Raw genomic sequence first — 22,132 nt, 5'->3', positions numbered from 1 at the left:
GGTTACAATGCAGGCCCAGGGACCTGAATTTGAGAAAGAGGGTTTGAAGGTTGTGGAAGTGTTCCTGTGAAAATTATGTCGTCCAGGTAATTAATACAATGAGGGATTGTCGACGTGACGTGCTCAAGATAACGCTGTAATATCGCCGGGGCACTGAATATTCCGAAGTCCAACCGCTGGTATTGGTAAAGGCCAAACGGGGTGTTGACAACCGCCAGCCGTTTGGAGTCCTCATCAAGTGGTACCTGATGATAAGCCTCCGAAAGATTGATTTTTGAATAATATTGGCCTCCCGCCATGTCGGAGAACAATTCGTCAGAACAAGGCAAGGGATAGGTGTCCACCACCAATTGGGAATTAATGGTGGCCTTGAAATCGCCACAAAGACGTAATTTTCCTGAGGGTTTCCTGACAATAGCGAGGGGCGAAGCCCTTTCACTAGAAGAAGTGGGAAGAATGACCCCGAGGGCTGTCAGCCGGTCTAGCTCTACTTTTACCTGAGGGCGGAGAGCCAAGGGGATCTGCCTCACGCATAGAAAACACAGGCGAGCCGATGCCTTCAACGTTAAGTGAGCTTCAAAGTCTGAAACACTCCCCAGGCCCTCCTCAAAGATATCCTTAAAGTCAGAGGTCAAAGATTCCAATGATTGATAGGGAACGTCTTCGGAGACCATCTGTATGGTGTCTGCGATAGAAAAAACGAAAGCTTGAAAGGCATCCAATCCAAAAAGATTAGCGGAGCTTGCATCACTGACAACAATAAAACAGTGACTGATTTGTAAGTAATGTTGGTAGTGAATTGACCCAGTAGGGGAATGAACTGTTTACCATAACCGCGGAGACGCCGGTAAACTGGCGCCAACGGGGGCAACCCAAGGTCGGAGTTAGTTTGTGCATTCAACAAGGAAACTGCCGCACCCGTATCTACTTGCAGTTGTAGTCGGCGCGACCGAACTGACACCTCGATAAAGAGTTTGTGTGCCGATGCGTCAGGAGCCTGGCCCTATGAAACTTCCTGAATGTCAATGTCCATGTCCTCTGTACCTGCTTCCTTCGATTCTTTTGAGGCTGAGCGGCAAACTTTAGCAATGTGTCCTTTTTTACTCCATTTGCGACAAACGGCCCAACACTGGGGACACTCTGACCGATCATGATGTATATAGCACGACGCACAGGACAGTAACAGGGGTCGGCAGCCGGAACTCTGTTTACACGCCATGTGGGAGCTGCCGTAACGGCCGGATTGTAACTCTCACATGTCATCCACCCCACACGCAGTGGACACGGCCGCGCCCTCCTGAACCACTGCAATGTCGCACCACGCTTCCAGCTGTTGACCTGCGGCGTGAGAGACTTCATACGATTGAGCAATGGACAGGATTTCCTCAAGGGAAGGGTCTTCCAACTGCAGGGCCCGTTGCTGGACCTCCCTATGAGGGGCCGAACGAACAATGACGTCTCGCACCATAACGTGGGCATATGACTCTCGCGACTGCTCCGTGACAAAATGACACTTGCGACTAAGACCGTGCAGGGTAACAGCCCACGCCCTGTAAGACTAATGGCGCTGTTTCTTGCATTGATAGAACTGGACCCTAGCTGCCACAACATGCGTGCGGCGGCGATAATACGAAGACAGCAATGAACACAATGTGTCAAAAGACAAGGACGAGAGTTCCTGCAACGGCACTAGCTGCCGCAAAACTTGATACAGCGTGGGAGATATCCAAGACAAGAAAAGAAAAGAGCACGACACACCTCCACATCAGCAACATGAAATGCCTGGAAATACTGCGGAAGGCGATGTTCATATGCATCCCAATCCTCCGCCGTCTTGTCATACGGGGGAAAGGGAGGAGGGAACAGCGCTAAAGCAGACTGTGTGGAGAGCAATACCGGAAGCGCTTGTGTCATGGTTGCCATGAGCTCCTTCTGCTGTTCGACCAAAACCCGCACTAAATCCTCCATGCTGTGGAGAAGCTGCGAAACAGGAACAATGATGCAACACACAAAAGAACGACCCTACTCGTCGCCAGTTGTGTATTAACACAATTCACGTTGTCTGTCGCACTTCACATAGTGTAGACCGGTAACTGTCTGCTAGGCATGCCCGATGTCAGACTGACTGGGCATGGCCTGTGCTTCCTGAGTTGTTGTTCTGTTGGCAGAGGGCGCGGCCGAATTCTCGCGTGCCCTCTGGTGGACGGGACTTTACTTGCGGCAACTACTGTCCGTGACGCACCATGCCGATGTGCGCCTCCCGCGATCTTTCTGGTGGCTACTGCAAAGGGATTGTTTGGTAGGACATATTCTGAAGCACCAAGGGATCACCATTTTAGTCCTGGACGGAAGTTTGTGAGATAAAAGTCAACAACAGTTTCCATGTTTTCTGTTTTCTTGGGAGTTTTTAAAAAGTTGTGGACATTCACTTACTCATTATTTTCTGAGCTGGATATTCTCTAGCCTTTTTCTGATATTATTTCTCTCTCACTATAAGTGCATTCAGGTCAAGTTTTTGTGGACGTATTTGAATGGTAAGTTATCTTCAGGACAGTGTGTGCAATATACTGGTGGGTGGTAAGTTATTAGAGTAATTTATGTGTTACAGTGTACTCATGGAATGTGTACCTGAAATATATGTTTTCATTTTTCCAGTGCGTAATGTCATATGCTATTATTTTATGGGGGGGGGGGATCTTGTTGTGTGCCTGACATCTTAATACTGCAGAAGAAAGCTATTATGGTAACTACTGGTTCTTCGTGTAAGGTACACTGTAAACCTTTGTTTTGTGAGCAAAAAATCTGGACAGTAATAAATGTATATGTTTTAATTTATAAAAGAAGTACTTACTGAAAACAACATGCAGAGAAAATATACATTGTTAAAACACAAGAAGCAATACATGCATTTGTACTGCATACCACAGACTGCCAAAATTACTTTACAGCTAGGGACTCATGGGCACAAATTGCGTAATAAGCTTCCACAAACTGTACAATATTTATCAGAACAAGTGTTCAAACAAACATTGAATGACTAGTTGCCTGCCCACCCATTCTATGATATAAATGAATTTACCAACTGTAACATAAAATTTCAATGTAAATAGCTAACCTGTTGTTTCTTGTAAATTATCAACTGTATTATCTCATGCATGTGATGTAGTCTATTGCTGTAATGGCCTAATGACAATTAAATAATAATTATTATTATCATCATCATTATCATCATCATCATCATTTAAGTTGCACAATAATATTTTGATACTGTTCCCAGTAATTTTAGACATTTCATGCTCTAGACCTCCGCAGAAGCACTCCACTTTTTCGTGATTTCTTTTATAATGGCCATTAATTGGGGAGTGGCAATTTATTAAAAGTATATATTTTGTTTACACACAAAAGAGTTAAAATTGAAAGGTGATCACCTGGTGAATAAAAGAACTGCTAGTCACTATTTGGCTGTGAACAATGATTCCCCCCCCCCCCCCCCCCCCCCCCCCCCCTTGATGTGGGATCCCTTTCCTCATTGGATTCAACCTATTTTCACCCTTAAAAACTGTATACCCTTCAGTTTCCGTAGTGGTCTTGTCTATAAATCCAGTTTCATGCAAAGCTGAGAGTTTGAATTGGTATTTGTCCAGAACTTTAAGAATTGTTTTAATTTTCCTGGTTTTAAAAGTGTGATGATTCTTGACATTTCAGAAAAACCCTTCCTTTATGCTTCTAACTTGTTATTAGGGTCAGGATCTCCAGTAATTCTGAGTTGCATATTGGTTTGGGGTCTTCAAAAATCAGTTGACCCAATTGCATCACATTTTATGATGGAGGATTTGCTTTGCAGGCTACTCCCTGGAGTATTCTATTTAGAGAAGTTTCCATCATGTATCAGCTATTTGAAAGTATATTGGGTGAATTGTTATAAAACAGTTGCAAACTTAAAATTGTGATTTCGAGCTATAAAGTGCTAATTTTATCCCACTATGGATATTTCATTTCCACAGTACCACCAATATCTGGGAAGTGTTCCCCTATCCACCACCTTGAGAGATGCCCGATGGAGGATCTATTGTGATGTTGTTGTTGTCGTTATCATAGTCACTTAAAAAGATTTAATGAATCTTTTGCCATTATTGTCTGTGATGGAGAAAGAACACACCAAGAAACTGAACAAGGTGGCTTCTTGATTTGTTTCTTCTCTATCATAGACAAGTGCTGAAAGATTCATTAAATCATTTTAAATGACTGACAACTACTGGTTATGTTGCCCTCAGTAGGAAGAGCTAGTTTTGTTGCTCTGTATATTTAATGTTGAGGTAATAATAATAATAATAATAATAATAATAATAAAGTGTATTAATTTGAAATAAAATATGCAACAGACTTATTATCTACAACCTATGTTTGTTCATATTGTTAAACTAAAATAGTTTTTCTATTTTTGTTCTCACAAGAAGTCTCCTATTTTGTGGAACCAATTTAACAAAAATGTAGTGTTGCATTGTGAACACCGAACTGAGTGTCCATTGAGACTTTGTTTTTAAAGAGAAATTCTTATTTCACTGTCCATTTGCTCCAGTGTCTCTCTTCAAGATTATGCCTTTCTGCAGATAGTGAAATTTTAAATTATTTTTGCAACTTTTCTAGTACACTGATGCTTAAAGGATATAGCATTATTTATTGATAGTTTACACTACCTAAGTAAGGCTGAATCTGCCTTTTCTAGTCTCTAGCTTATGTTATGTTCCAATAATGTTATTGCCTTTGGCACAAAGTGGTGTGTGTAAATCCACCTGCAAGCACTGTAGAAAATTATATATTCCACAGTCAGGAAGAGCTGTAGCGAAGTGTAATTTAGTTTCCTGGTATTTTATTACTCCTTTTTTCCGCACAGATTGGTGTGTATAAATCCATCAGCAATAACTGTGGAAAATTGTATGTACCACAGTCAGGAAGAGCTGAAGCAATTTGTAATTTAGTTTCCTGATATTTTATTTTTTCCCCTTTTCTTTCTTTTTACGCAGATTTCATAGTGATTTGCTAACAAATGAAAATTAGTTATAATACTATTTGTGTGATTCAGAGATGAAAAATACAATAAAAGAATTTCACTGTGTCCACAAAGAGATTTTATATGTAGAACAGTGATCTCTTAAATTGTGGTCTAAAGTTTCCAGTCAGTTCTTGAAGACAAACATATAACATTGTTAATAATGACCCATTTAGTTTGATCATGAGAATTATTGTTTATGAATTTGTAAATTCAGATATGGATTGCTCGTTTACCTCCGACCATTTTTCCTCTATGAATCAGTGTTCTGTTTCAAAATTTGACTGATCTACATTGTACATACAAGTTTTATTAGGATTACTGAGCTTACTCTGTGAATTTGTAACAAAAGCTTTTGTCACTTCAATTGCAATCATTTCTTTTTATGGCAGATTTCACTTATATTTCTAGATGTATGTTTATTAAATTTCCTGAAGCCTTTGATCTAACTTTGGATTCTTTTGCACCTGCATCCTCAGCAATATCTAAAATCCAGCCATGAGAGACAGTGTCACAACCACTAATAACTTTTGTTTGATTTCAGAAAAAAGCTCAAAAGATCCACATTTAATGTCACCATTACTTCCAGTAAACTCTCGTGTCATTCGTGTATTTTTCTATGTGTACAGTTTGTATTCAGAGTAAATTAAGCCAAATTTGTTTTGAACAGTACTGACACTCAGGCTTTATGTACCACCTTCATTCATCCAATTTACCACAGTTTTTCTTTGTCTGCCAAGGCCTTACCCTAGTGCTAACAAGAGTTCCCATTGGATCACCGTAGTTAAGCGCTATTGGTTTTGGCTAGCACTTGAATGGATGACTGTCCAGGCCTGCCAATCGCTGTTGGCAAGCAGTGTGCACTCAGTCTGTGTGAGGCGAATTGAGAAGCAACTTGATTGAGAAGTAGTGGCTCTAGTCACGAAAACTGACAATGGTAGGAGAGTGGTGTGGGCTGACCACATGCCCCTCCATATCCACATCCACTAACACCTAACGGCTGAAGGTGACACAGTGGTCGGTCAGTACCATTGGGCCTTTCAGATTCCATTCAGATAGTATTCCTTGTGTGACAAACAGCATGCATGTGAAATCCACATCTCTCTGTTCATCCACAAGAATAAGACAACACCAGATACCAGCACTCAGGTTGATGCCATGTTCCTTTGATGCAGGTCTGTGCTGGCTGCTAATGAATGAAAGGCAAGTGTGCAGAATGTCAGGTCAGCTGTATGGCTGGATTGAAGAGAGCCTAGTAAACAGAAGACAGCATTTCATTTTTAAAGGAGAGAAATCTTCAGTTGAAAAGGCGTCAACCTTAGCAGTGGTATTTATTATTGCCTTATTCTTGTGGCTGAACAGAGTGATCTGGACTTCACATGATCATTGTTTGTGGAATCTACATTGATTCCTGTGGAGAAGATTTTTGATCTCCAGAAATGTCATAATAAAAAAGCTTAAAACATGTTGCAAAATTCTACAACATACTGATGTGAACAATGTAGCTGTATAGTTTTGTGCATATTTTTGATGACATATTTCATGCTTAGAAAACACAATCAATGAATGCGACCTTTGTGGGGAAAAGTGTAGTTGATCATAATGGAAACTCCCACTATGTCATTGCTCTCGTGGGGAAAAAAGATTTTGAAAGAAGTTGGTATTCAGCTGGAAATAAACTGTACGTTTTTCCTGTTCTTAGAAACACCTTTCTTCTCCAGTGCCACTCTGTTTCTACTGTGACATACAGTACACTGCTTCTAGAAGAGGTGTGAGTTCTTTCACAAGCTCTGTGTGGAATTGTTGAATGATTTCAGTTGTCATTTTGATGTTTGTATGGCAATTTAAAGGAGGAACTGCAGTACCATCTTCGTCTATGAAACATTTTAGGAAAAAAAAGGAGTTTAATAACTCTGACTTCTCTGTCATCCACTGTTTTGATGCTATTGTTATCACAGTGCAGCTGGATACTTGGCTGTGATCCATTTACTGATTTAACAAAAGACCAAAACTTTTTAGGATTTTGTATCAGATCAGTGAATAGAATTTAAGTGTTGAACTCATTGAACACTTCATGCATGGTTCTTCGTGCATTAATTTTTGTTTCATTCAGTTTTTGTCTGTCCATAAGGTTTTGGCTATGTTATAATCTGCAGTGAAACTCTCTTTACTTTCAGAGCTCTTTTTAACATTCTTGTCAAACCACAGTGGATCTCTCCCATCCCTCACAATTTTTCTTGGCATATAGTTGCCCAAGATGTGTTGTACAGTACTCTTGACCTTTTTCCATTTCATCTCAATATTTTCAGTCCAGGAGATGATTGTTTGATCCCAGTGTGTGTCGCAGTTACTGCCAATGACATAATTCATGCTTAGAAAACAGTCAATGAATGTGACCTTTGTTGCTTATTTGTTGATCGTAATGGATGGGGCTCCGACTATGTCATTACATTTGTGGGGAAAAAAATTTTTGAAAGATGTTTGTATTCAGCTGGAAATAACAGTAATACATTGCATTCTACATCTCATCAATCTGCTTCAAAATGTGCCAACACAAATGGTGTCATTGACATTTTGGGGCATCAGCAGTTCACATCTCTCCTGGGTGAACTTGCCTATGAAAATGGCAACGTGCCTTATTTTTGCAAAGTACACTGGTTGGGTAGAGATGTTTTCAGACATTTTTTTCAACTACTGCTATATGTGAATGTGAAAGGAAAGACAGTGAAAGAGCTTGATGATATCAAAATACTTTCCACTGTTTTGCTTTCTGAGCAAAAGAGCAACTTTGAGACAGTTCATGCAAGCGCTTTTTAAAACTTAAGCTAAACTCTGGAAGAGGTGACACTAAACTAATATGTCAATGAATTTGTTACTGTGCTACAGGCTCTGGGAGAAAATTCAACAATAGATTTAATGACTAAAATCAGTTCGAATCTGACTGTAATATTTTTCCGCCTGCTTTTGAAGTGTACAGTGTAAATGTGCATCCTGAAATTCAGTTGGAGCTCATTGTTTTCGTGTGTAATCATTTATGTAATCGTATAGTGAGGGAGACATTTAGCATTGTAGAGAAGTTTGAAATCTACAAGAATTTTTCTTGTGAACAGTTCCCATTGTTGTTTAAAATAGCTGCTCAAGTTGTAGTATTTTGGAACCACAGGTATGTTTGAAAGTGTTATTTCAATAATGAAATCAAAGGTAAGAGTAGTCTGATCAATGTTCATTTGACTGGAGCTATCTTTTTGATAACCAGTAGTTTCACCCCGAAGTTACTGACTTAAGAGATATTTAAAAATATATTGATTGATGTAAAAAATGTTTCTTTCTTTTTTGCACTTACTGGATGTGCTTCGCACTTCTGTGCAAGTTTAAATGAAAATTTTTAATAGATATTTGATAAATAATATATGGTCTTTGCTTACTACCTGTATCATGTGTGTATTTTCTATTTGTGGCCATGCAATTAAAAAATGTATTTTATTTCGAAAAGTGATTGAACTGAAAGTATGGGCAAAAATAAATATGTGTTTTCAAACCTTGACAAGCACGACAGCTGCTTTCAATGTGGAACATAACAAGTTGCACATGCATTGCTCTCCTGGTGACATCCCTGCCTGTGAGCCACTAGGCAGGCTGTTCTCATGGTAGGGATGGGGAAAACCAGTCGGTTAAAACTGATACTGATACTTTAGTTCTGAATAACTGGTATTTATTGGATTTGTTTGATCTTGGCCATAACAGGTGTTTTTTTATTTTTTGCTAATAACTGAGTAAACAATTGAAGTATCAATTAGCCATAGCCATAGTGATTATTTTATTTGTTTTTAAATAAACCATTTTTAAAAAAGAAGTGATTTTTATTAGTAAAATTTGCATTGGTTTTAAACAATGCAATTTTTAGTGAAAATGGAAGAAGTGATGAATGCTATTTTAATAACAATGCCAACAAAAAATAGCATCAAACACGTGGAACAGGAATTGATACATCATTGCGGAGGCAATAATGTCTCTGTTGCTGTGTGTCGTGGCTTAAGGTACATGTGTATGTGCCATGTACAAGTCTTTCCCCCCACCTGGTGTATACCATAGTCTCTCGCAAGACTTGCCCCCAACTGGTGTGTACGATAGTTTCACTCTGGACATCCATTGTATTGCAGAATGGCCTGAACCCTAGCGTGGAAATATTTTTACAAAGATGCTGGAGTTGGCAGCCATGTACGTGTGTGCATGTGTCTGTGTCCATGTCCTTGTCTATGTGTCCCGTGTGTATCAGTGTGTCCCTGTGTGTCCGTGTCTCACTCTTTTATGGACAAAGGCTGTGGCTGAAAGTTTTATGTGAGTTTCTTTTAATTGTGTGTGTCTGCAGCCTGATGCATCTCCTTAACGATAAGTAGTAAACTGTCTTTTCCACATTGTTGATATCCCTATCTGGAGTTTCCATTGCTTGATTTCTACAAAGTGATGTAGCAATGAATTACAGTGATTCACAATTTTTAAAAGATTAAAGATTTGTCTACCATTTTGATGAAACAATTAAAAGGAAAGGAACTTATGGTAACAGTAGTAAATTAAAAACTTAACAATTCATTCGTAGTATACAGTAAGAATGGAAAGTAGTTGATCTGCTGCCCGTTTATACATAATATGCTTTTATCTGCTTGTAGACCTCGAAAACAGACAGATTAACATAAAACACAGAGTTCTTCAACCTCAGTTTTCACCCTTTATCACTGACTATTGGTAATGCCAAAATAGTGGCATGACCCCGATTACAACATTATTTTTGAGCAGAGTTTTGAAAAATCAGGATTAGAAGGAGAACACTTGCAATTTTTTTGTAGTGTTCAACCAGTTATCATTTTTTGAGAAAAGCAGCAAATGGCAGACGACTAAGTTTTCTTTTATTTGCATATTTAATTTAATATTTCATTTGATGTATCTTGAAACTGAAAGAGTCAATAGTTTTTTTTCTTTGTTCAATTACTACATTTATTACACAAAATGATAGGAGTAAAAAAGTTCATTATGAAGCAGTAATGTCGTAATGGAAGAAGTGAATTTATGAATTGTATTAACCAAATAGTAACTTCAAAATTTCTTGGGGAAGGATTAATTCTGTAGACATCATTAATATGTAAAGAGTCTAACATGATGCTGTGATGGCTCAGTGAGAAATGTATCATTCCAGCAGCAAAGTAAGAAAAACCATTACGCCCCACAGCAGTAATTCATGTCAGTCTCTGTTGCACACATAGATGCCACATATTAGATGACACAGTGGCAGTTATAAACATCTCAGTTATCACTGTGCATTTTTTTACTACACCACTGTGTGAAATATTTTATTTAAGGGTTGTCTTTAAAATCAGAACTCTGTGACATATTTATATGAGATAACATTAAATTATGAGTCCCTTCTTCTATTACTTAGTTCTGAATGTCTTCATTCTGCTTGCTTGCTATGACTGATATGAATTTAATCTGCATTACATGTTTCACACATTGTCTTCTGTGGGAGTTTTATATTCTACAATTCAGAATTTTTAATCACTTCAGTATGTATACTGATTATAATACTAGTAACACATAGATTGGTGCAGTTCTGAAGGTATTGGACTTAAGGTTTTTGAGCAGCAGAGTTCAGATACTTGTTGAATCATCCAGATGTAGGTTTCTATAGTTTCCTTAAACCAGTATTGGTGAACAATGAGAAAGTTTTTTTAAGTAGAGCCTGTATTCTGTTGATAATGGCCTCTACATAAATAGAATGTTAAATCCTAATTTTCCTTCCTTTGTAGTGTAACTTCATTCTTTATTAGCCATTTCTTTCACAGTAGTAATTTCCATTGTACATTTGTACTGTATTTCATTAATTCATAAACGCACAAATGAACACACTCCCTACACGAGACAGTGTCAAACAAGACATCTGACTTGCAAGCTGTTTAACTGTTGTGGATTCCAAGTTCTTGGATGAAACTGTGAACCACGCAAGAAGATGAATAATTGATACTGCTTGTAAGTTAGTTGTCTGATACGCTTTGAAACTTGCTTTTGTGTTAATGTCATAGTTAATTAATTCCCACATACTAGTAGCATCTGTTGCCATGGTATTACTATAGGGTTTTGTTATCCCCCCGAGGGGGCTCACCACTCTTTTGGTGAGTTCGTGCTTGGCTACCACAGGGCCCCAGCCTTCGCAACATCTTTTCCGTTCCATGCTGCATGTCTATCCTCTTGCTATTCTTTTTCCCCTTCCTTGTCAACATGTCTGGGATATTTTTGGGAATGTGTTCTGCCCTTTCAGTAGCCTTACATCAGAACAGTCCCCTCACTATTTTTTCATTCCTTTTTTGTTTATTTATTCCCTTCTCCTATCCTTCCTCCGCTTTGGCATTTGAGGTTCCTCTTTTTCTTCTTCTTCCTCCCTGCGCACTCCTGATGGTCCACCCACGCATAACAGGTGACTGGGTAAAGCATAATTCCCAGCCCCAGGTTGACAGGTAGGGTTTGCATGTACGCCATGGTACAAGCCAGGCCCAGGGAGGCGTGGCTGGCTGAGCTGTTACCTTCCCAGGAGTTCGAGATTTGTGACCTGAGGTGTGAATAATCACCAAAGGTGGCTGAGCCGCACTCTTTAGGAAGGGAGGGGGGAGGGCAGTTGGAAGGAGCGCGCCGTCAGAGACGCTGGCAATCACAGGGGATTTTCTTGCAATGAGCCAAACATCTTCTTCTTGGTCTACATCTTCTAAACATAAACGCAATCAGACTAATGATTCAAAGACCTTCCCAGCTGCACCTGAGTTCCTCATGGTTGTGCGTACTGAAGACAGTCAGTCCTTTTCTATGGTTAGTCCAGTTATTATTCAGAAGGGTATTGATGCAGTTGCTGGCCCTATGAAATCCTGCTCTCATTTATGCAGAGGCACCTTGCTTTTGGAGACTACTTGTGATTTTTCAGGTATGACAACTGCTTGCAGCTTCGCTCCTCCACAGCTATCCTGTATGTGTCGAGGCCCATATTCGTCACATGGTGTTATTTACACTAAGCTGCTTGATGGTCTGACCGAGGCAGAAATACAAATTTACCTCCCTGATCTCAGTGTCATTGCACTCCATCCAATGATGAAAAAGGTAGAAGCATCTAGATGCCCACGTGCATCTGAGTTCCAACATGCACTGTTTTTCTGATAGAGTAGTGCTTCCATCAAAGATCAAGGCAAGCTATGAAGTTATTACAGTCTGACCGTACAATCCAAACCCTATGTACTGCTACCAGTGTCAATGTTTTGACCACACTTGAATGTCCTGTCAACATACAGCCAAATGTGTAACCTGTGGTAGGGACACTCACGAGGGCGATTGTCCTCCGCCTCCTTCCCACTGTATCAATTGCAATGGCGACCATGCAGCCTTCTCTCAAAACTGCCCCATTTATCATGATGACTGGGCCGTCCAGGAGATCCAGATGAAGGGAAAGGTGCCCAACTGTAGCTCACAAGTTGTTGGCTAGTCAGAAACCCTGCCTTTTACCGTCCAGCACTTACAGTATCATTCTTGATTCATTTCCCTTCCTGAAGGACGTGGCCACGCAGACATGTGACCTCAAATTCAGCTCTGCAGTTATAAAATTGCCCCGTGTCACTGAGACATCCTCATCTCCTTCTCCTCCAACTGTGCGACAAACCACAAAGTTTTTGCCTCACATGCCGAAATCATGTGCTACACAACAAGGTGGCCAGAAAGGATGGGAGGAACACTCTCGTGAAGACTTTTTACATTGCTCCAGCCAACAAATATCTGAATCATCATTTGCCAACCGCAAAGGCTCTAAGAAATCAAAGAATTTCGTCAACTCTGAGATCCTCTTCAACAGTGTCACCAGATGATGCCCTTACCTGGCAGACTTCCATACCACTGGTGCACACCGCCAACTATTTTTCTGCCATGGACTCCACAGACTGACTGAGGGAGAATGATGATATGTAGATCTCATGAAGCAGGATCCTCCAGCCTTTGTGCCCCGTAGCAGAAAGTTGTTGAAGACTGGCCACTTGGCAGACTCTGAGATGAGAACCCCTCATTCTTTCCCTCTACCCCTTTCCTCCTCATGACTCCTCCAATGGAACATTCGTTCGCCTTAGATCCAAGAAGGAGGAATTACATCTTCTCTTGGAATCACAGCGTCCACTTGTTCTCTGCCTCTAGGAAACCAAATTGCATCCTCGCAACCACTTTGACATTCCACATTTCATTCAGATCTGCTTTGATCTAACCCCATGAGGATGACATTCCTTCTCATGGGGCAGGGGCAGTCATGCTGCTTGTCCGGGATGATGATCATAGTCAGACCATCTCCCTGAACATACAGCTGCAAGTTGTTGCAGTCTGCATTTTCCATCCTTGCTTCATGTTTACCCATTGTATCATTTGCATCCCACCATCATTCAGTGTCACTAGGGCAGACTTTCTCCAGCTTATTGGGCAACTCCCTGACCCCTTTTTGCTGCTCAGTGACACTGTTGCGTACCATTCCCTTTGAGGCTCTCCCAGAACCTGTCAGAGAGGGTGCCCTCTTGGTTGTCCTTCTCAATCAACTCAATTCATCTACCTTAACACTGGAGCACCCATGTTCCTTTCAGTCTTCACACACACCTGTTCCCATTTGGATCTCTCATTCTGCACTGCCCAGTTTGCCTGTTGTCTCGAGTGGACTGTTCTCTCTGACATGTACTTGAGCAAACATTTCCTGTGTGCTATCCGTTTGCTGACTCCTCCCTTTCCTCCCTTTCCTCCTCATGACTCCTCCAATGGAACATTCGTTCGCCTTAGATCCAAGAAGGAGGAATTACATCTTCTCTTGGAATCACAGCGTCCACTTGTTCTCTGCCTCTAGGAAACCAAATTGCATCCTCGCAACCACTTTGACATTCCACATTTCATTCAGATCTGCTTTGATCTAACCCCATGAGGATGACATTCCTTCTCATGGGGCAGGGGCAGTCATGCTGCTTGTCCGGGATGATGATCATAGTCAGACCATCTCCCTGAACATACAGCTGCAAGTTGTTGCAGTCTGCATTTTCCATCCTTGCTTCATGTTTACCCATTGTATCATTTGCATCCCACCATCATTCAGTGTCACTAGGGCAGACTTTCTCCAGCTTATTGGGCAACTCCCTGACCCCTTTTTGCTGCTCAGTGACACTGTTGCGTACCATTCCCTTTGAGGCTCTCCCAGAACCTGTCAGAGAGGGTGCCCTCTTGGTTGTCCTTCTCAATCAACTCAATTCATCTACCTTAACACTGGAGCACCCATGTTCCTTTCAGTCTTCACACACACCTGTTCCCATTTGGATCTCTCATTCTGCACTGCCCAGTTTGCCTGTTGTCTCGAGTGGACTGTTCTCTCTGACATGTACTTGAGCAAACATTTCCTGTGTGCTATCCGTTTGCTGACTCCTACCCCACCTATGTGGAAATCCAACCAAATGGCAGCTTTCTAAGGCTGACTGGAGGCTTTATTCCTCCCTGGCAATCTTTGGTGAACAACGTTTCCCCTGTTCTGATGACCAGGTAGGATACCTTACCAATGTTATCCTTACCGCTGCAGAATGTTCCATTCCTCGCATTTTGTCTTTACTGCACCATGTCCCAGTCCCTTGGTGGACTGAGGTGTACCACGACACAATTCATGTGTGGAGACGTGCTCTCTGCATTTTTAAGCATAATTCTACAATGGCGAACTGTATTCGTTATAAAAAGTTGCATGTGGTGTTTCATTGTATTCTTCAGGGTAGTAAAAGTGCTAGCAGGATTTCATTTATTAGTTCTTTCAACAGTTCCACTTTCTCTTCCATCATATAGGCCAATCTCTGCTGGCTCTCTGGGACCAAGGTCCATTTCCCAATTTCTGGCCAGACTGTAGCAGATGATATCATAGTGGATCCTTTTGCTATCTCCAACACCTTAGGTCGCTATTTTGCAGAGATTTCAAGCTCCACCCACTATTACCCTGCTTTCTTTCATCGGAAACAAGTGGAGGCAGCTCAGACAAAACCATCCTCTTCTCAGAATCGTGAGTGCTACAATGCCGCTTTTACTATGAGAGAGCTAGACCATGCTCTCACTTCACCCGATCCTCCACCCAGGGTCGGATGATGTTCTCATTCAGATGTTGCAGCACCTTTCTCTTGCGGGGAAGTACTTTCTCCTTCATAAGTACAATCGCATCTGGACAGAGAGCATGTTTCCCAACGCTGGCATGAAGCCCTTGTCCTACCCATACTTAAACCTGGTAAGGACAAACATCTTCCTTCTAGCTACCGTCCCATTTCTCTCCAATTTTGTTTGCAAGGTGATGGAACATATGCTCTGTGTCCAGCTGGTATTATGGCTCGAGTCTCGCAATTTACTTACCACTACACAATATTAATTTTGAGTCCACCGTTCTGCAGTTGACCATCTCGTCACTTTGTCAATTCTTGTTGTGAATGGTTTTTTTGTGGAAATACTAGATTGTGGCCGTGTTTTTTCAATTTGGAGAAGGGCTACAACACCTGCCAGAGGACTGGTATCCTCCATACTCTATACGCATGGGGCTTCCAAGGCCCCTTGCCCCATTTCCTTCAGGAATTTTTAAAAGACCAAGTTTTCAAGGTTCGAGTGGGTTATGCCTCGCCAGACATCTTTATCCAGGAAAACTATGTGCCTCAGGTTTCTGTTCTGAGCATCGTCCTCTGTGCTGTCGCCATTGACCCTAATGTGGCCTGTCTCCTGCCGGGCATCGTCGACAATTTTGCCGTCTATTGCAGTTCTTCGTGGACTTGTCTTCTTGGGCAGCATCTTCAGCATTGTCTTGAATCGTCTTTCCTCATGGAATGTTGACTATGGCTTCTGGTTTTCCACTGACAAAACCATTTGTATGAATTTCTGGTGGTGCAATTGTTTCTTCGACCATAATTACATCTTGGGCCTGCTGATCTTCTGTTTGTAGAAACTGCAAAATTCCTGTGACTCATGCTCGACAGGAAACTTGCTTGCTACTCTCACATGTCTTGCATGGTCGCCTGCTGTATACTGTCCATCAACATCCTACAAGTCCTCAGCAGTACTTCCTGAGGAGCGGATTGGACCAGCCTCCTCTGTTTGCACTTATCCTTTGTCCGTTTGAAACTAGACTATGGGTGTTTCATTTATGCATCTGCCTATCCATCCATCTTATGCCGTCTCAGTGCAATCCACAACAGTGGCATCCGTTTGGCCACTGGCGCCTTTTACATTAGCCTGGTTGAGAATTTGTATGCAGAAGCTGATGAACTCCTGCTGTCATACCAACGTGATGTTCTCCTCAGCAGATATGCATGCCGTTTGTTTGCCATGCCTGGCCAACCATCTTATGCCTCCTTCTCTGATGACTTCCTGGACCACCAGTATGAGGCATTTTCCTCTTCTCTGTTACCTCCTGGAGTTCACTTTCAGCTATTGCTTCAGCAGCTTAACTTCATGCTACCTGCCACTTTCCTAATGGGTGTGAACCTTTCATCGCCTTGGCTTTGTGTGTCAGCCCATGTTCACCACGGACTTCATTCAGTTCCTAAGGACACTACTCCAGACTCACTCTATTGATAAAAATTGCTTGACCTTCACATGGAACTTCACGAAAGTACCTTTGTGTGCACTGATGGCTCTTGGACTGGTCATGGTGTCAAGTGTGCCTTTGTCATTGGCACTGACAATTTTCGGTATTGGGTTCCAGAACACTGCTCAATATTTACAGTGGAGCTCTTCGCCCTGTATCAGGCCCCACAGTACACCTGGCAACACAGGCTTTTCAATTGCGTCATTTGCTCTGACTCTCTCAGTGCCCTTTAGAGCCTCTGAGTGCTGTACACTATCCATCCTTTGCTGCAACGGTCCATGATAGCTATCAGTTGCTCACTCTTGATGGAGCTACAGTGATGTTTATGTGGGTCCCTGGTCACGTTGGTCTGACATCATCTAGTTCTTTGGCATCACCACTGATCTTCCCTTCAGAGGAACAAGCTCTGGGGAATTAAACCTCTTCCAGTGGCTTGACGAGCCTCCTCTTGGCCTTCTCGCCATGAGGAGATCATTGTAGCTAAGTTGTGTATTGCCCACTGTTGCTTTAGCCATCATCATTTGTTAGGTGGTGATCCTCTGCCACTCTGTGTTCATTGTCGCCAACCTTTGATAGTTCACCATTTGCTGACAAAATTCCCTTTTTTAACCACCTACATTATAATTTATGTTTGCTGTCTGAGTTTTCGGCCATTTTAGTGAGCAACGCGCAGGCTGTCGACCGCATTTTACTTTTTATCTGTCGTAACTATATGTCAAAGGTCATTTAATCTTTAGTTCAGGACCTCCATTGTCTCTATGGGGTATTTTCTGGTCCTTTCTCCAAGAGAGAGTCCCTGTGTTTAGCTGTCTTTCCTTCTGTCAATTGGGCTTAGCGTGTAGTCACTTTTCACCCCTTTTCCGTCTTCATGTTCGACAGTTCTGACATGGGCATGTATGACCTTAGTTGTTTTTGCACCCTGAAACAAAACAATGGTTTGTTATCTGTGTTAGTGAGCTGCTTATTTGTTATTCATTTAGAAAAGTCTCTACAGAGCTGACCATGCAGTTGTGTAAGTTTACATTCTGTTGTGATCTGATCCATTTTACTGAGGTGTGAATTAAATGCTTATACACTTTGTGGTTTAAACTAAGATTTCACTTTTGTCTGCAGTGGAGAACTAAGTTTAAAATTCCAAATGCATGAAATATTTCACTTCTGAAACAACGCTTATTAAGAAAGACTGTCATGAATGTGACCAACAATAATTGAAGCAATCAGCTAGTCTACCATTAAAACTTACACCAGATTTTAACAGAGTTCCTGCCAGGCAGGTATCTGGCAAGACAAACAGATGTAATTTTTTGTGGTACATAGGAAAAGGAGGTGCACCAGCGTACCTCATTGGAGACAGCACTTTGAGTCAATCTCTGGTGTTTTTCTCACATAACTGTTTCGTGGATTGTTTGCAACTTTGTACAGTTCTCTCTTGGTTTTCTGAGAAAAGAAATCACTTAAATGATTTATTGATATGGAGTGATGAAAGGAACTTAGTCACATAGCTCTTCACATCCCAGATATGTTTAGTGGCAGTAGACGAGCACAATATAGTAACGAATCACTGGTTTCTAATGCTCTGTGTCTGTATTTTGTGTTACTATTATAGACTTTCTATCCCATTTTATTCATTCTCAATGACAGCTTCATGGTATTGTGGTGACCAAAGAACGTGGTACATGACACTGTTAATCTCTGAGGTGGCTCTTATCCTTTAATAAAGAATGTTTTACATGTGTGTAAACTAGAGGAGGAAGTGGGAGGAATGTGCATAGGAAGTGTTGCAGAGGGAACTCTCACTGCAATAGAAATTGTACAGCAAGGAAATGAGCAGACTTAATTTTATACCTTTTGGCTTCTCTTGTACCTGTTTTCTTCTGTCGTGGATACTTCTTTTACCTTATGTGCTCCTTCTCATATATTCTTTCTTATTTTGTATTCATTCTTATTTATTTAGTGAAAATGTGTAGGTGGAATATATGTATTATGGGAAGAGTAAAGGCAACTAAATAGCATGTATTTTGTACTTTATCCATCCTCAGTAACTGTGGTTGTATATACTGAAATAATCAGTAGCCAGCTGCATAAAAGAAATTTAATTCCTTAACTGGTTTTGTGCACTTAGTACCCTTCTTCAGATGGTTACACTTAAGTGCCCAAAACCTTTTAAAAAATTAAATTTCTTTTGTGCTACTGATTGCTGATTGTTTTAGTATATAGAACTTACCATATAATTAAGATATTAAATAGTCAATAGCTGCTTATGTAGCTATTGATTACTTAGCAAGACTTTAACATTTTTAAGCTTCTTGGTGATGTTCTCATTCAGACATAAGTAGTACAAAATATGCGCTCATGCGCGTGCCCCCCTCCTTCCCCCCCCCTCCCCCCCTTCCACACACACACACACACACACACACACACACAGTGCTACATGCCAACAACTATATAGCACCATCACTGCAGATTGACTGTAGTGGTAGGCTATATTATGTGAAGTGGATGAGGGGACAAGCTGCGTGAGGTCTCTCTTATTTCCAACACCATTTTTTTGCTATTCTTGACATTTTATTTGATTGCTGCAGTTAAGATGAATAATTCGCTATCTTGAGCAGTGATGTAGATCACTAGAGGGATGAGTAAGAAGGCATTTCTCTTCCTTGAAAAACAGGCAGCGAAGCTGGAGTTTGATAGTGCAGTGAGATATCAAATGAGAGGTGAGATTCTATTTAACTTAGCAATCCCAAATGCTGGGGACCTCTCAACATTCAGGGATGAAACTATGACTTTTTATGTACCAAATATTAATTATTAGAATCACTTTTGTCATAATAAATGCTAGGGGCTGTCTAAAAGTCATTAAATGTTTACTCTTAGTATGCTATGCAATGAACTAATTGTAAAAAGAATCATTAGTGTCACCATATCCAGTTTTGGTGTAGGCATCCTTGCCTCTTCCAGTTTGAAGTAGACAGCAGTTGATCTTTCCATCTCTTCTTAAGATGCCCAACATGTCTTTTTCCTTGAGGTATATCTGACATCCTTTGAATGTGTTCGTGCCATTTCTTTCTGTACTCCTCCATTTTCTGAAGTATGCTTCTGATACCCAGTTCATTTCTTATTTCACTATTCTTTATCTGATTAATGAGTTTGAAATGAGGTATTGGTTTTATGAGTCTCATTTCTACTGTTTCAGTCCTCCTCCATTGACTGACAGTTAGAGTCCAACTCTCTGACACATATATCAGAACTGGTACTGTGATCACTTTATAAAAATTTAGTACTGCCCCTTTCCTCAGATTTTTGTAGAGAGTGTAACTGATAGTACCTACCAGCTGTTGAAATGTTTGTAGAGTGTGTTCTTGATCATTTGCTGTAATGTAAGATCTCTCATTTCAGGTACTTAAAAGCATGTATTTGTTCTAGCGGTTTACCATCATTTATCATTTTTGCTCTTAAATGCTCCTTACCATGGTATGACATTATTTTCATTTTAGCTTCATATATTGTGATACTATAATCATTTTCTACTTGGTGCATAGACCAAATGATGGTTAAATATGCTACTGACAATGTACAGATCCTTCTGATGTCATACAGTTTTTGGTAGTGATTTCTATAACACACCAAGCAAGTTAGCCAGCATTAGGATGTACTCCAGGCCTGATCTTTGTAAACCATGCTCTCAATTTTCCATAGTCGTTGAAATGAATTGTAACTGATTGAGTAATTGTGACTATTTTACAGTCTTTGTCAATAAATGCACATTAATGGCATACCAGAATATTGTTAAAGTAGATTAGATTACCCTCACATCCAATCATAGCCACAAAGTTAGAATTTTTGCAGCTCCGGATGTTTCCAATACACTACGGTATTGGCCACGAGGGACTACATCAGCAAGGTCACAGCACAGAACAGGTAGGAAGAAGTTCTATGCTGTGACTCACAAAGGTGATACAATGAAGATTTTATCTTTAATTTTACAGTCTCAGGTGAACAGTATAACGCTGGAGCCTCCCCCAAGATTGTTATGAACTGTCTGATACCACTTTTTTTTTCCCCCCCTTGTTAAATATGCATCCATGTATTTATTGTACGATTCAGTGCTACCTAGAGCCTTTTACATGTATTTTTATAGATATTGTTCAGTTCTGTTTGCCAAAAATCTATTATTCTTTATAAACACATATAGAATATTCTGGAATGACGTACATTCTCGTAATTGTTAATAGATTGTTGTCATTAACAAAATTACATACATTTGACATATTAAAAATCAGATTGTGAAATTGAAGCAATAAATGTTTATCAACAAATATTAAGAGTCTGTGGAAATGTTGGCATAAATAACTAATGCCTCTAATTACCATAATTGCAGTTGGCACATTAGTCAACACAAAAAATGTCATTTCAATTCTAATGAAAATAACAATTGTTATACAGTGATGCAAATTCATTTGTTATTCATTTTTACGTAATTCATTGCAATTAATGGTGCTTCTCAATTATGCAGGTAATTACCTATTGTTAGTTACACTACCCAAATTTACAAAACTCCAGCATATAAGACAACAAGTGTGTATTTGATTTATATAATCTGATGAAGCACGATGTGTATACCTTGAACTAATGTTAGCAACAAAATTCGTGCAATCAATAATTATGAAATTAAAGTAAAATAAAAATAATTGTTGAAATCAGATTGTAAATTAATTTTCACACAAAAGACCAAAGATGATAATAAAAAATAATATGTTGTTCTACATTATATGTTATAATATGAACAAATGTAACAGCAGTTAGTTTAGATGAAATTGTTTTTAATTGTAAGTTACATTTTGCAATAAATTAACTACATTTTGCAATAAATTAACAATGTAGCAATTGTTAAAAATTGTATTTATAGCGATGCAGCGAGGCTGCATGGAGGTCAGTCAGTGAAGACAGTCAGTCAGTGTTTCCGTTTACCTGTGCAGTTCAGTTGTCAACTAATGTCAATAAATAATTTTGTGAAGCTCGAAACTTTCATGAAGTTCTCATCAATCATCTATGAACATCAGGCCAAGTTAAGTTAAATAAAGTTAAGTAACGTTCAAAAATATAAGATCGTTACAACAGGATAGAACCAGTTTTAGTGTATGTCACCTACGAGATGTGTGAGAAAAGTAATGTGACTCAGTTTTTATCTACCAAAGTTTTTATTGTCCCTTTCAAAGAAATTCTCTTCAGCAGCTGTACACCAGTGGAGTCATTGTTCCCAGTCTTGGTAGCAGTTCTGTAAGGCTTCAGCTGGTAGGCACTTCAACATGTCGGTCACATTCTTTTGAATGTTCTCCAGAGTCTGAAAATGGTGCCTTTTAAGACATTTTTTTTTAATTTCAGGAAAAGAAAAAAGTCACAAGGACTTGGATCAGGTGAATAGGAAGGCTGTGGAACAA

General features: G+C 40.1%; 1 protein-coding gene across 5 annotated transcripts in view; it reads left to right on the top strand.

Moving 5' to 3' along the window:
• Positions 1 to 22,132, top strand: part of LOC126457911 (ankyrin-1-like) — a 188,974-nt gene that overhangs the window by 95,391 nt on the left and 71,451 nt on the right. The window lies entirely within an intron of this gene.

Source organism: Schistocerca serialis, chromosome 2, assembly GCF_023864345.2.
Source record: "Schistocerca serialis cubense isolate TAMUIC-IGC-003099 chromosome 2, iqSchSeri2.2, whole genome shotgun sequence".
NCBI lineage: Eukaryota > Metazoa > Arthropoda > Insecta > Orthoptera > Acrididae > Schistocerca > Schistocerca serialis.
This window is presented reverse-complemented; position numbering and strand designations above follow the sequence as displayed.